The following is a 16,511-nucleotide window of genomic DNA, read 5'->3' as shown; positions in this document are numbered from 1 at the left end:
GAAAAAAAAAGCCACCAAAACCAACAAAAAAGGAAAAGATTTCTTCACTGACACCTGGTATTCTGTTTTGCACATAGATGGCTGTCTTTGTGGCCATGATCAGAATTAGGGATGTCATTGTGAACTTTTTAGACTTTTGGTCTGTGGCAATCTTTCACTCAGGGGAAAAAAAAAGTGAGAATAAATACCTTACATACACAGCCCCTCAGCTTTTGTACTCCAGCTATAGCAAAGCAAGCATGAACATATAGTTTTGGTGGCTTAAGTTGAAGGAGTCTGTTGGTTCAAAGAGCAGAAAATGCTTCAGCACTCAAAAGACTAAGTCTAGCTCTGAAGCAGGCTTGTAAAGGAGTTACCATGGGACTTGGGGTTTATTCCTGAATAACTTACTAACAGAAGAATCACTGAGAAAGCTCTTCCTGCCTGATGGCTTGCTGCACGTCCCCCAGCATTACCAGGGCTGTCACTAATAGGAACCATAGGTGCTTAGTGCCATCTCAGTAGCTGAGGGGAAGCACTGCAGGAAGGGAATGTGAGAGCAGACAGGGAAGCAACCCCTCATACCACTGCAGGGTGCAGTGAGATAGACACAGCACTGGCACAGTCATAACCCTGTAAGGCTCTGCACCCTCCAGTCCATTGTAGTCAACCACTTCAAGGACTGTACAGCCATATGCCTTAATCATTCCACTCTGAGGGCAACATTTCAAAACAAATCCAGAGCAGCAGATTGAGAAGACTCCTGAGCCAGCAGGACAGGTCATGCAAGAAGCTTGAGCAGAAACGCAGGTGCCGCAATGATTTGCAGTAGGTAGGGTGGGTTGCCTCTCAGTTCCCTGCCTTTTTGCCCTCCTGTTCCAGTAATCCTCACCATTTCCTTGTAGCTTCAGCCTGCATGTGCTTCCCATGTCTTTCTCCAGTCTATTTGCAGCACACTTTTTTCTTTAAATTTGGCTATTGCCCACCACCAGTGGTGAATCCTGAGACAGATACCTGTTCCTAAAAAAAGTAGCAACTATCATGAGATTGGAAAAAAGCCCTGAATAGCACAGGTGGCACATTCTGCCCCATTTCCCCACTCCTCTTCAGGTCTGTGTTTTTAAATTTTAGGCTGTGGAACAGAACTGTTTTTTTCTACTCTTACTGACTACATCTGTTCAGTGTTTGTTGCAATCGGCCCCTGTTCTGAGGCAAATCCCAGTCCCAGCTTAGGTAGTAGTGAACATCTAATGGGTTTAGGCCATAAGCACTGACACTCGATGAAAATATTTAGTTCCTGCAAGTGTTATTATTAAGCTTTATGTTCAAAGGTTTTAACAGTTATTAAAATATGATTTTTTGCAAGAGCATGACAAAGATTTGTGCCTTTAAGGAGAATCCAAAAGTTCAAAGGAAGACTTGATCACATAAGCCTCTACTTTTAAAAGGCTGATTGTGTTGCAAATATGACATGCATGAGTTTAACAAACAGTAGATAGGCATCTTTCATTAGTCATTCTGTCTAAAGCAAATTTCAGTAGAAACACACTTGCATGCACCCCTTGTCACCCTAAGAGTCAGGCAGGGCACACTAGATAGAGATGTGAGAAAAAGAGAAGGACTGAATAAAACACAAACCCAAAATGTGTTTTACAAGAGGGACCAAACTTGATGATTTTGGCTAACCTCCTACCACATATGGAGACCAGAAGTGAATATGGTTTGGGATTCAGGTTTTACCACTTGTCCTCACCCATAACACCTGTCCGGACAGGGCAGTTTTATCATGCCCTGTTACAAGTCAGTGCTATCCACAGAAATCAACGTGAGTGATAATGCAGGGTTGGGTTCAAAATTACAGTCTTCGTTTCATAAAACATCCACCATGACTAGATTTGCAAGTGCTTGCAGCATAGAAATAGTTTTTGCTTTTAATGTAATGTATCCAGAAAATATAAACACTTTCTATCTCTGACAGGGCTACAAGCTTCGTGAAGATATTTTACACTGAATTATTAATGTGGATTGGAGAGTCATAATCTTGCTGGTTGAGGCTTAGTGATACTGACTTTAAATGGCAAAATGGCTTTTCACAGTTACAAAATCCAAAACATTTCATATATACGCATGCAAAAGTGCAAAGAAGATTTCTCTACTGCATAGTAGATGCAACACATCCACGTACATGTTGTTTATAACCATGAAGCTTATAATTTATACCTGTTATCACAAGCTACCAAAAGTCATTCCCAGCAGGTTAGCTTTAACACACTGGCAACTTTGTAAAAAATTTAATTCTCTCTCTTTGAAATAACTTTACAGACTTAAAAATGTACCTAAATATGCAATAATGTTTCCCATCCAACTTCCTGTTCTTAAACTTTCCATTATCGTTTGATTGTTCAGTTTGAAAGATTCAGAATTTTTTGTGCAGACTGAAAACCGATATGAAACAAATATATGATGAGCCACTGTTACCAGTCAAGCTTCGTTACTTTCAATATATTGCTTTAATTTTAGGTATTTATTTAATAGTATTCTCTATGTTTTTTAGTTAATATATTTGGCATCTCTCTTCAAATACAAATTAAAGTATATTTGATGCTGTTGACCAACAGTCAGAATTTAACCCAAGCCAGAAACTAAACTTCAGACAGCCACCTGCTCCCTCCCTGCAGTGGGATGGGGGAGAGAATCAGAAGAGGAAAATCAAGAAAACTTGTGGGTTGAGATAAAGACAGTTTAACAGGTCAAGCAAAAGTCATGCACACAAGTTCACCAAAACCAGGAAAGCATTCACTACTTCCCATTAGCAGGCAAGTGTTCAGCCATCCCCAGGAGAGCAGGACTCCATCATGCTTGTGGTAATTTGGGAGAACAAACTCCTTCACTCTGAGCATCCCCCCTCTTCTGTCTTCTCCCTGCCTTATCTGCTGAACATGACATCAGCACATGTCTGTGGGGCCGGATGTGATGCACCCAAGGAATCCCAGGAGAGCTCACTAACCACTTCCCATCATTTACAGAATCACGCAGTAGTCTGAGTTGGAAGGCATGCAGAAGGATCATCAACTCTTTAAGTGAATGGCCCATATGGGGATTGAACACAAGAACCCTGGCATTATTTACTAGCAGCAGCCTTGGCTAACCAGGAAGGTCCCAGGTGACAGGAAGTTAGCAAATGCAACACTCATCTACAAAAAGGGTTAGAAGGAGGATCCAGAGAATTACATGCCTGTCAGCCTGACCTCAGTGCCAGGGAAGGTCCTGGAGCAGATCATCCTGAGTACCATCACATGGCACACAGGGGAACGGGCCCAGCCATTGTGGGTTTGTAAAAGGCAGGTTGACAAACTGGATCTCTGTATATGACAGTGTAACATGACTAGAAGATGACGGAAAGGCTGTGGATGTTTTCTGCCTAGACTTTACTAAAGACTGTGACATCATTTGCAACAGCATTCTCATGGAGAAACTGGCTACTTGTGGCTTAGACAGCAGACTTGGTAAAAAAACTGTCTGGGTGGTTGGGTCTAGAGAGGGGTAGTGACAGGAGTTACATCCACCTGGTGCCGGTCACCAGTGGTGCTCCCCAGTGCTTAGGCCAATTCTGTTAATGTCTTTATCCATGATCTCTGTGAGGGTGTCATCAGTTTGCAGATGGCACCAGGCTGGGAAGGAGGATTGATCTGATGGAGGGTGGGAATGCTCTGGAGAGGAATCTGGATAGGCTGGATAACAGGCCAAGGACAACAGTATGAGGTTCAACAAGATGAAGTACCAGGTCCTGCACCTCTGTCACAATAACCCCATGCAGGGCTACAGGCTGGGGACAGAATAGCTGGAAAACTGCCCAGTGGAGAAGGACCTGGGGATGTGGGTTGATAGCAGCTGGACATGAGCCAGCGGTGCCCAGGTGGCCAAGAACGCCAAAGGCATCCTGGCCTATATCAGAAATAGCGTGGCCAACAGGACCAACTAAGTGACCGTCCTGCTATACTCGTCCCTGGTGAACCCACATCTCAAATCCTGTGTTCAGTTTTGGGCCCCTCACTACGAGAACGACATTGAGGTGCTCAAGCATGTCCATAGAAGGGAAATGAAGCTGGTTAAGGAGCTAAAGCACAAGTTTTATGTGGAGCAGCTGAGGGGGCTGGGGTTGCCCAGCCTGGAATAACAGGAGGCTCAAGAAGGACATCTTATCCTAGGTAACAAGTGACAGGACAAGAGGAAATGGCCCCAAGTTGCACCAGGGAAGGTTTAGACTGGATATTAGGGAAAATTCCTTCAACAAAATGTTATTCAATACTGGAACAGGCTGCCCAGGGAAGTGATTGAATCACCATCCCTGGAGGCATTACAAAGACAAAGTGTAGATGTGGTGGCACTGAGGGACATGGGCCAGTGGTGGATTTGGCAATGCTAGGTTTACAGGTTGCTTAATAATCTTCAATGTCTTTTCCAAACGAAATGATATTATACAGTGTCAGCACTGCTCAGCCGTAACAAAAACATCTCTGTTATCAACACTGTTTCCAGGACAAATCCAAAATATAACTCCATACTAGCTACTGTGAAGAAAATTATTTTAATCCCAGCCAAACCCAATTTTGACACTTGTGGCAGTACACTGAGGCATTGTGGTTAGTGGTTTTGGTGACTATTTTTTACTATGCAGAATATTCCTCATAAAAATATTCATTTTCAAACAGAAGAGCTTTCATTTCAAAGACACCTTTGCTCTTAATTTCAAAAGTGCAAATGGGTGGTGGGAAAAATGAAGATTACTTTTATTAATTTAAAATAATCCTATTCTTAATGAATTTTGACAGTTTTGTGGGGGTTTTTTGTTTTGTTTTGTGCTTGCAGATGGTTCTCATGCTATAGCGGACAGTTCACTAAGTAAAAATACCCTTTGTACACAGAGACTGTGACATTAGATCTAGTGGTTGGGGTTTTTTTCTTGAAAATGTTGGAAACATTGTAAGAAGATATTGCCTCCAGTTTGGGACTAGGAGCTTTAAGTAATTATTGTTGGTTTTTTGTCATTTGGGCCTTTTCCAAAGTGATTTTTACCAGCCAGCAATTAAAAAATAATAATTAAAAAAAATCAATCTTATATTTGATGGAGTCTCAACTACCTAAAATTCTTCTGCAGTAAATTCTGAGAAGCACTGCCGGCATAATTCATAGCTTTAGAAATATTGCTTAGGAGTCTTATTTTATGTAAGAGAGTAATGTATACCATCAGCAATGATCAGAAAGTTAGATGTGATACAATGACTGATAGCCAGTTTTTCACATACCTATAAGAAATCCATTAGCTAAAACTGAGCTGAGAGCATGAAACCCTCATACTAGTATGCATCTATGATTCTGCAAAAGGATGAAATAAATCCACTAGAGAAGGGAGAGGCCCCTGGGCTTGACAAAGTAATTATAAGACCAGAAAAAGGAAGGTCTTAGATTGCTGTTGTGGCTTTACCCAGGAGGCAGCTGAGAACCATCCAGATGTTTGTTCAGTCCCCACCATGTGGAATCGGGGAGAGAATCAGGAAAAAAAATGAAGTTTGTGGGTTGAGATGCAGACATTTTCATGGGACAGAAAAGGAAAATAATAATTATTATAGAAGAATGTACAAAAACAAGTAATGCAGAGTCCAGTTGCCTACCACTTGCTGACCAATGCACAGCCAGTTCCTGAGCAATGGGCTGCCACCCCCAGGCCAATCTCCCCCAGTTTTACTGCTGACCATGACACTGTATGGAATGGAAGAACAACTCATTTACTGCTGGTGCAAAAGTTTGAGTCCCAGGGGCATTTTAACACAAAGCAGTGCAGCATCTCAGGCTTCTGCCACTTAGAAGCAGCCATCTCTGAGTATACCTTCAAAGGCTCTTTCCTCTAACCTGTGAGCCAACTTAAGGAATGAGCCACAGAAATCAGCTCATCAGGAAGCAATATAAACTAATAGAAACAAACCACAGACAAATAAGCTTATAAGGAAGTACATTCTGTTCAGACAGTCTGTTTGCCTCAAGTCTGGCTGAAAATAAACTGCTTCCTGCAGCTGGTGTTATGAACAAGTGCACTGACAAGTGATAAACCCTGAAAGTTGGTGCTTATAGGGTTGCATAAGTGTGTCCAAATCCCTAATTCAAAAGCGGAACTTGAAATCCTACTGCACAAGGATGCTATTAACACTGAGTTCACGGGGTCTTCTGCAGTATGGGTTCCCTTAGTGCTTATAGACTGTTGCCAGAGTACATGCAACAAAAAAATGTTCAGTCTTAGTGGACTGTATCCAACCTGATCAATCTGACTCCATAGTATTGTGCTTCCAGAACCTTCTTCCCACTCCATATTCACTATCAAACACATTTTAACTTAGCCCATTGTCTATTTCTGGATAAAAAAAAAGAATTCTACCATTTCACTGAATCACAGAATTGTTTAGGATGGAAGGGACCTTTAAAGCTCATTTTGTCTTGACCTCGAACCCGTCATCTGTCAAGTAGATGAGCAGTCAGACTGCTCAGTGCTCCAAACCTGGCCTTAGATGGTTCCAGGAATGGGGCATCTACCACCTCTCTGAGCAACCAGCTCCAACGTCCTACCGGTCTCATTTATAATAAAAGAGCTGCCTCCCAACACCACTCGTGTCAGTGAGGGGCACTAGAAGCACTTTCTTGGACTCTAAAGATTTCAGAATTTGATTCAAGTCTGTGCTGTATAATATTCAAGAACTTCATTGCCTGGCCAAAGAAAGGAATAATCACCTTATGTTGAGTCTAAGAAGCTGATAATTGAAATTAAATTATTGCACAGTGAAACTTGTGCCAATTTACAGGTTAGAGCTTGGAGTCAATTGTGCTGCAGCAACACTACGAATCTTAAATTTCAAGCTATACCCATTAAAAGTTTTCACTTAATTTTTTTATGCTTAGCTTTATAAAAAATTAAAACACAGAGTTTTCCTGCAATTAAAAAATACTCCATGTACTTTTAGGAGGGACTGCATGTTTTAAAATGTTGGGAGGTAGCATTCTGTAATTGGAGTTGACACGTGGCAAAGTGAACATGCACACTTGATCCTGCCATAAGGTCCTTCATCTTGCACGTGGAGTCATCCATCTACAGCATCTGACTGGCAGGCAGAAGCTCTAAGTCAGCTCTCCGCCTTGCTGAAATATGTGAGTAGAGGAGAAATAGTCAGAATTTATAGTGCACAACATAGAAACAGGGGATTTGTGGAAAGGAAGTGAAAAAGGAATGATTTCTGGATTTTGTAAAATTCATAGAAAATATTAACAGCATAAGGAAATTAGAGAATTTAGTTTAAAAGCAAAAGGGCAGGTGAAGCACAAAGCAAACACCCTTTTAAACAACAAAGAGACACCTACCTACCAACTGTCGTATAACGAAAAGGAGTTAATATCGAACCTTGACAGGCAGGTCTAAGGAATTTGTTACGCTGAAAGTGGTCAGATTTGGAGTTGGTATTTTTTCAGTCTTCACAATGCCTCTTTAGGCAGTAGCAGTTGAAGAAAGAGGGAAAGGGAAGCTCTGTAAATAAGACAAAAAGAGGAAATCAATCTAACATGATATGGATATAATGAATATAAGTGTAAATCTATCACCCACAGCAACAAGAAGTTAACTTCTGGAATTTCCCTTTGAATGGCTGAGAGTATCTCAGCCAAACCACCAAAACTGTGGTTAGATAAATCTCTGTGTGCTGGCAATCTTGGTGTATTTGCTGTGTGGATCTGGCAGCAGTGCTCCACAGCTGTGCTCTCACAGCCTTGTGATGACATCTAAAGTTCACCATTTCTAAGAATCAGAGAATCTTGAATTTATAATGAGAAGTTACTATCACTTTGGAAAAAAATGTTTCCATACAGCTTCAAATTTTTGAGCAGCCAGGTCATCCGAAGTAACCCTGTCGTACACCCTGTGAGTTCTTCATTCAGAAGTCTGTGGCCAGGTAGTGACTGAGACAGATAATCTACTTTGCTCAATTAAATGCAACCAAGGCTTTTTGGGCTAATTATTACTCTAAGAATTTTTTGATAGCAGCAACTGTGCAGTAGTTAATATTAAAAAAAGCATTGATATGCAACTGCCTGACCTAGTCAGAACTAAAACGATGCAAACCCTCTAAATTATAGCAAGTTACACTTTTGTTCATTAAAACTCCATGTAAATAAAGAAAATGCCGCACATCCCAATTTTAGTGTTGTTAATAAAAAGAAATACCAGCTTGCACCAAAAGAGACAGAACCATGCCAATATTTGTAAAACTGTTATTGGAAAAGTAAATAATTTATTTCCAATAACACATGCTCAACATTTTTTTCTCAGGATACATATTCAAAAGTTGAAGGAAATAATGTGCATAGTGTCACATTTTTCTTATGAACAGTTTAAAATATTACACAATGAGACAAATAAAACTTTATTAAATAAAGACCAAGACCTGTATGAGATTTTGAAATTTTCAGATCAGTTTATTCTTTGGTAATTTCATTATCAAAGAGTACTTTGGTAATAACAAAATATAAGCTTAGGATCCTTACAGCAAGAAAATTTTAACATTTTACAAGTCAGAGACAACTTCATGGTAGTAATAGAGGAAGTCATCCCCTCTCTTTGCTTCACATACTCTCTCCCTTTCTACTCAGGAGAGAGAGATGGTTGTTCTTGTCTCAGGGAGAGAGAAGAAAATCTCCTTCTTGCTGCTAGAATTTGAAAAGTGAAATTCTTGAAATATGTATTTCTTCAGATAACAATTTGAAAAATTATTAAAAAATCCAAACCTGACATTCCAGGTTGCACAAACCCTTCTAGGCCTATGGCTGACAAATATTACACCTCCTATATTTATATTTCTTGACATGTAAGAGCACTGTATAATAAAGCAATTAATAATAATAGTACTTTGGGTTACATAGCACTTGCAAATGAAGTTTTTAAAATAGTCCACAAAGCTTAACATTCACAAGGGATTTAAAGCCTCAGTATTCCACCGTATAAAACAGTCATACTGTGAGGCAAAAAGAACAGTAGGGGTAAAATTCTAAATTATTTCAAAATATCTTTGGTTTAGTTTCCTTGTGCCTTTGTGTCAAGTATATATATAGATAGATAGATAGATATCTGATGTTTCTCAAGGGCCAAACAGTGTTGTGGTCAATAAGATAATGATTTTTGTTCCTACACTGTTTTTCAGACAGAAAACCCATGAGGTATGGCTGAGATACCATTGTATATTACCAAGCTGCTTTTGAGTTGATCAGATAGGATGATTTAGACACCACCACAAACACAAACCTCCAGTATAAATTTTCCCTTCTCAGTCCTATACTTTGACCAGTAGATCACACTTGTGCTCCCTGAAGCCTAATGCCTTCAGCATTTTCACGGCTGTTGTGTAAAATATGGTAACCAGGACTGTCACTGTGAAATACAAAGAAATCACACGCAGACAAGAGATTTCTGCAGAGGTTCTTCTGATCCAGCTCCCAGCTGAAAGAGCGGAGAGAAGAGACCCCTTTGTTTATTCTTTTACTTTTATACATTTGTGGGTCTAGCAGAAGATTGGCTTTTTGGGGTTTCCACCCCTCAGCCTCAGTGGCCAGACGAATTGTCAGTTACAATTGTTTTCAGGTTAGAAATATGCAAACAAAGGACAAAGAATGAAAAACAAAGGATTTGTTTATATTACTTCTGTGGGAAAGGTAGAAAAATGCTCTAATATTCTACAGTAACTAAAAGATCTAACTCCATTTATGAAAATCAAAAGGCTAATAAAGAAACTCAGAAAAACCAGGGTAACACAGGACCACTTCTAGCACAAAAAGAAATGAAGTATTGCTACCTGTATACCTCAAAGATGTGTATATTATTCTCTTTTATGATAATCTTTCACAACATTGCTAGTGGTGCTTCTTTGTATTGTGCGTTGAAAGAGGCTACATTTTTAAAGTAGAAAACTGATGCAAAGAAAAAATTTGGAGTATATTTCATATGACAATTTCTGAAATCAGCAAAACACTAATTTTTTAAATTACCGTTGTTCACTGCTTCATTGCAAAAAAGTGAAAGATTAAGGAAATTTGTCAACTTCTATTGAGAATTAAATCTGTTCAAATAACAAGAGAGTTAGTTGTCATAGTATTTGTCATAACTATCACGCTACATCCTAACAGAATAATGAAAAACAATCATCTTCAGCTTGCACACATGCAATAGTCATCCCTGAAAGCTTTCCAAATCCCAGTGCAGGTGGTGCCAGCAGAAAGGATCAGAAAGTGACGAGTGATGCGAGAGGATAGAGGAGTTATACTAGCAGACACAGTCAGAGGATTTTAAACAGAGCTTTATCCTCATAATGTACAGCTTTGTCCTAAGCTCTGTACTGGAGCCAGGATAAAGCCAGTCATTTAGGAAACATTGCAGAAAATTTGAACATTTTGAGCAAACTCCTTTCATAAATCCACTGGCACTAGAACCACCACCAGAACTTCAAGTCTCATATGAGTCTTGGCATTCATGAGCCAACAACATTAATATATTTGTGCTATCACATATGACTTACTAGATTAACATGATGATATTTATTACAGTGAAGTGACTCCATTCCTCATACTTTGTTTAACAGCAAAGCTGTATCTGAAAAGCATATGCAGCAAAACTGTACACACTAACATTATAATACTTAGTGCTGAACAAGCTACTTCATATAGGCTTTTGAGGGAACAACTCTGGTATAATCAGTTTTTCTATTTTTTATGTTATTCCTTAAGTTTTACTTTAAAGCACAACTCCTACCGTTCTTAAGTGTTCTCATTCCTGACATAAGGTTCCCCTTACCTGCAAGCCATTGCCCTTCCTTCCGCATGTGCTCACTGCACACACAGAATCCTGCAACTAATTTGAAGTTATTTTCCTTTAAAGAGATGAAAAAACAACTAGGGACAAGGACTCTCTCACTTCCAGTGAGATGCAGTGTAAACCAGAAGGCTTAGTCCTTACTCAGCAAGGCCCACAGGGCCTGAAGCAGAAAGCAAAACTCAGGCTGGGAAGTGCAAGATCCAAATCGGAAAAGCCTCAATAACATATGTTTCTTTGCAGACTAAATATTTATAGGATTAACAAAATCAGCATTCTACAGAGTGCTGCTGTGTACTGGGAAAATTACTTAATAATGCTGGAAGACAGAGAGAACTCAGCCAAGGAACAAAGGCCATACATGCAGTACATCCTCATGTGAAGCTGCTGGCACAGCTGCCAGTGCTGCCGTGCTGAAGAACGTCCTACTGCATGATCTAACTCACATCCCTTCCCAGCTGAAGAGCTGGGTGACCCGGTGACAGAAAGCACCAATTGCTTGGCCTCCTCAAGTGATGTGTGTATATAACCTAGAAGAAATCCCTTTTTTCCTTTGGTAGCCTGAGTTCTCATGCACAGCTTGAAGATGTCATTAGCAGTTCCTCTGAACTCATCTGTACTGAATTGTAAAAAATGGTTCAACATTTTTGCATTTCTGCCTGACGTTAATTGGGGTTAATTGATGATAATGGTAAGGGTAATTAGTTTTAACAGGCACTAAGTCCCATAACCCAAGCCCTCTTATGACAGAAATAGAACAGCAGTCAAAATGTGGCATGAAAAATAACATGGCACCATCCAGCCATCTGCAAATGTCAGGGGGTGGAGATTACATAAGCATTTGTATGCACTTTGATATGATTGCATGCAAACTACTTTAAATAAGGTGAAATCTTGTGCACTGTGCAGTTATTGCATTTTTGTTATTGACATTGACCAAAATACAGCAGCCTAAGGTTTGCCAACAAACACTCCAGCACCAGCTTAGGAAGCTGGACCACTTTGTCCAGGAAGAAACAACTCCTTGAGCTATTGTTTAAAACAAGGTGAAGGGCTCAGTGCCAAGTTAAATCTTTTCATTTTTTGTAGGTTCCCCCCATCCCCACCTCTTCCAAGTTTTATGAAGCATTTTTATGCACCTGAGAATAGGAGAGAAAGCAAAGTCAAAAGCAGAAGTTTCCATTCTTCAGACTAGTACAGCAGCTTGAAATCTCAGGCAGGAGTTGTTGCACTGAAAACTGAGATGGCAATGTACAAAAATTAAAATACTCTGTCTCACTTGGTCTTTCCATACAGCCCTCCTATTGCCTCACCCATCAAAGGTTTCCTCATTGTAAGCCTAGCGCTCTTGGGCTGGCATCAGGCTTTTTAGGGTTTGCCTCCCTAGCAGTGAAATCAGGTGACCCATGATGGCTGTAGCCACCAGCCACCACCCATGTTCCTGCTGATCAGCTGAGACTGGCCTACACATTGTGTGCTGGGACCTGTTTCCACACTTTATTAAAAGTGTTATTTTATTGCAATATTGGGGAAGGGATGTGGGGTGGAGGGGGGATGGGGAAGTAAGTGGAATCACCAAAAATCAGTATTAGTACAGTTTTCAATGCAAGTACAGCAAAGCATAAAATGGGTGAAACTATTAGTCTGTGAAATTCATCAAGGTGTAGAGAAAATCATATATTCTGATTGGACCTTATGAGCAGCTTTAATTATAGAGTCAGCACAGAGCAAGGTTAATGAAATCCACATTTTTCACATCAACTTGTTCCAGAAAGCCTGACAAATATTTGAGATCGAGATACAAATATTTGAGAAAAAACATGATTGTGTTCTAAGGTTGAAGGGAAGAAGACTGTTCCTAGGACTACAGCATAGCAGTAGAGATTCTTGGCTAGGCTGATGGAAGGTGACTGGGAGTGTAATCACAGTGTGACAAGGAAAGTTTATGGTTCGATGGCATAAAAGCCTGATCTTCAATTTTCCTAAAGTCTTTAAAACAGATATTAAAATAATAATGCAGGCAGCAAGCACTTGTAATCCCACTGAGTTCAATTACTTGTGAATGTGCTGAGTACTTTTGAACACTAAGCTATTTATTTACTTGTCTATGTGTATGTACAGACACATTTCTGTATCTTGTTTTAGACAAGCAAACACAGGGTTTAATACTTCCACTGTCTTACCCTAAAATACTATTATATATGGAATAGGCCTCCTTCATTTCTGTTTTCATAGGAATAATCTGCATTTCAGACACCAACATCAAGACAAACCAGAGACAACCTTCTACAATTTCAGTGTTATCTACTAGAGCCTGAAGCATGAAAGCTGGACAGCCACTTCACATGGTTACAGAGCCAACTTGAGTCAAAGATGATTGTAAGATGATTATAAGTCCAGTTTAGTCTCAGTCTCAGTTGAGACTGAGAAATGAGGTGACTATTAGCAAGGTGTCCTATCTGTCACCCATTTTCCCCAAACAGCTTTCAGTCTACTGATAACTGCACATAACTATGTTGAATTGTTATGCAATTATGTTATGCCCTTGCCCTACTTACAGGAACACTGAATTCAACCCAAGAATTTTTAAGTGTTTTGTGAATGCTGGCACTATGAACATCATCACAGTTGCCCTGTAAAAGGAATTGGGCACTGCTACCATACAACACATTTCAAAGTCACCAGGGAACTTTTTGGGAGGCCTGGGTATACTGTCAATTGTATATGTTCATCTAAAATATTGTAAATTTATAGGCCGTAAGACCAAAAGTAACTGGCTATGATCCTGTACCCACACTGTGCAATGCATATTAGAGGAATCCCCTGAATTAATTTACATCTAAATAAAGTTTTGGTGGAAAAGGCCCTACACTCTTGATATGCCAATTTCCAGTTATGTGCAATCTAAAAAAATCTCAGGCAAGCTGCTCCAATTTCCAGTGAGCTCTTGGCTAAAAAGTAAAGAACGTATCAGTTTTATCATAATAGATTATAATCAAGTATTATCATTGTTTTCCAAATACACACAGGAATGTTAATATCCTAATTTAATAGATAAATAGATTCTATATGTGTGTGTGTGTGTGTATATATATATATATGTATTTAAAACTTCATTTCACAATGAAAACATCATAAAGCTCTGTAAAAGACTGTGAGACAATGTTCAGGTAAATTCTCTACATAGTTTAGTGTAATTTATGCTGTAGGCAAGACCTTTAGCATAATTGCTTGTGAAAAGCCAGACATGAGCAATCAGAATCCTTAGAAAATGTCATCATGATGCTGCCTCTTACCATTCCATCTAGCACAGCATTCATTTTTCAGCTAACTTTAGAGGCTACTTCGTAAGAAATATTTTCCAGAAATTTTGTGGGTAGAAGATAATATGCAATAGTGACTCTATTAATATTTATGGTTCCAGGAAACTCGTGGCAGAAGAGGTTTCCAAATTAAGCCAAATGTCTCCTTGAACCAGGCATCAAGAACATCAGCAGAAATGCTAATATGAACCCTTGCCAGTGGCACAGTCATGAATCTCCAGGCTTAGATTAAAGAGAATGAGCCCTTTTAACATATTTAAGAACATAAAGTGTTGTGGCAAGTTTAAAACCAAAGCTCTTTCTCCTTGCAATATGAATAAAGTCTTTCCTTTTGCTATTTATTTCTATTTTTCAATCAGGGGAAGAACATCCCTGCAGCCTCTGATTTCAGTGTTTTTCTGAACTTTCAGGAGCTGGAGGATTTAATTTTTATCACCAGCTCCAAACAGTGCCTGGCAGGATGCATCTGCAGTGACAAGCTCTCTATCAGAAAAACCTGGAACAGCCAAATTGTTCTTTGTATCCTCACTTTTGAGGGCCAGCTTTAAGGTTAAAATAGAGTGCCACTTAAAACTAAGTTGAAAACACTAACTTCCTCTGGGAGTAGTTCAGATCTGCAGGTATCCTTAAAAGGAATTCTTGATGCATTTTTACCAAATGCCTCCCTTTAGAATGTTTTACTCCAGGAGCCTAGTATTTCTTCATCTCCTTTGACTCTGAGGCTAAGACAGGTTACTAAGGTGGCCTGGGTGGGAAAAGAAAGAGATAAGCTCAAGTTCCCTGATTTTGATGAGATGAGAACTCAGTCTGCAGAGAAGGATGTAAAGAAACTGAAAACATTTATTGTGCACTATTTTATCTGCAAGTTGATTAAACAATTTCCAGGGAAGTAGTTTTCTACTGAAAAATGCCAAATCAATGAAATTTAAATGTGTTATGCCATATTATTATAAAATGCTGACAAAAAGTTATCACAGCATCTTGATACAATTGCAACAGTTTGTTTTTAAACACACAAAAACCAAATGTGCACTTACTCACAAGATTACATTTTCACTGTGATTTGTATTGGTTAAAATTCTCATCCTAATCTAGGGGGAAAATAAAAAGATAAATCCTGCCATTTTAAAAAAAAAAAAAAAAAAAAAGGTCATTCTGTTTTTTACTGCCTCCGTTTAGTGTATATCCATAAATGCATCACAGATTTGTTTGGTTTGCAAATAATCTCTCCTTGTGCCTTTCCTTATCCAATTCTTCATAATCCAAATGGGTTCTTTTTCAAGAGTACTCATTAGTTGAAAGTTTTTTGCTAAATTTCATCCTGAGTTATCCTGCCTAGCCTAAAGGTTTCTGATTGTGCTTTCTGCAACAGTTATCCTCTCCTTTGCCTTTGAAATGTTCCATGAATGGCTCTTAACAAACAATTCTGTTGATAAAGTACAAGAAAAAGAAATTAAAGCATCTCTCAGCAGTGGTACATCTGCAGGGCAAACAGGAATAAGCACAGTGAAAAGGTATTTGTGTCACTCAGATTAGAAGAAGGGAATCTGAAAGTGCTCTGCGCAAGGTACTGTGAGAAAAGCCACCAGTTTAACGTAGGTTCATTTTAGAAAAGAACTACACTCCAGGAGAAATAACTCTCCCACTAGAAGCGGGTTTTGAGATCCAAATGATTGTCTTCTGGCTTGTGAAAGTTACTCTTATTAGTATAAGTTGCAATTTTTTAAGAACAAGTAGAAGTAGGAAAAAAAAAAAGTAGAAACATGGATTAACCATTTCTCTGAAAAGAGTTTGCATTGATACTAAATACTGTAAAGCCAAGGATTTCTGGGGTTCATAGCTGCCTTTTTGAAAAGCTTAATCAATATGAGGAAAAATTTATGGCCATTATTTTTGAGATCTCTGAGTGTTACTGGCAAAAAATTATATTGAATATGGCACCAGCATCTTATTTGGTATAAAAATTGGAATTCTGTCCTAAAAACAACATATTAAAGAGGAAGAAACAGTCCAATTGATCATCCTAGAAGGGTAATCTCAGCTTTTTAGCAAGCAGCTCATCTTTTCATGTTGTTTAAAACCAGTAAGGAATCCTTCATTTCATTACCAGCCTCACCACATCAATCCTGGGACATCTGGTCTGGTGTCTGGTAACAAGCATGCTGAAAAGCTGAACTAGAGGAATTCTAACCAATATTATTTCAGATATAATCTATCTTTATATAGCATTAAACTAGGAAAATAGCAAAACTGAATTATATTCACCCACACTCTGAACCACTCTGGTTAGTCTTCAGGTTCTAACATTGTGTGAT

At 39.1% G+C, this 16,511-nt stretch overlaps 1 long non-coding RNA gene across 1 annotated transcript in view; it reads right to left on the bottom strand.

The window, feature by feature from the left end:
• Positions 1-2,641: 2,641 nt before the first annotated feature.
• LOC120755967 (uncharacterized) overlaps positions 2,642-16,511 on the bottom strand; it is a 42,558-nt gene continuing 28,688 nt past the window's right edge. The window contains exons 2-3 of the long non-coding RNA XR_005701959.2: positions 7,384-7,546; positions 2,642-7,164 (exon numbers count right to left, since the gene is read on the bottom strand). This is a non-coding gene — a long non-coding RNA (uncharacterized LOC120755967). The remainder of the gene's footprint in view (positions 7,165-7,383; positions 7,547-16,511) is intronic.

Source organism: Hirundo rustica, chromosome 1 (assembly GCF_015227805.2).
Source record: "Hirundo rustica isolate bHirRus1 chromosome 1, bHirRus1.pri.v3, whole genome shotgun sequence".
Taxonomy (NCBI): Eukaryota; Metazoa; Chordata; class Aves; order Passeriformes; family Hirundinidae; genus Hirundo; species Hirundo rustica.
Note: the sequence above shows the minus strand (reverse complement) of the source record. Positions and strands in the feature narration are given on the sequence as shown.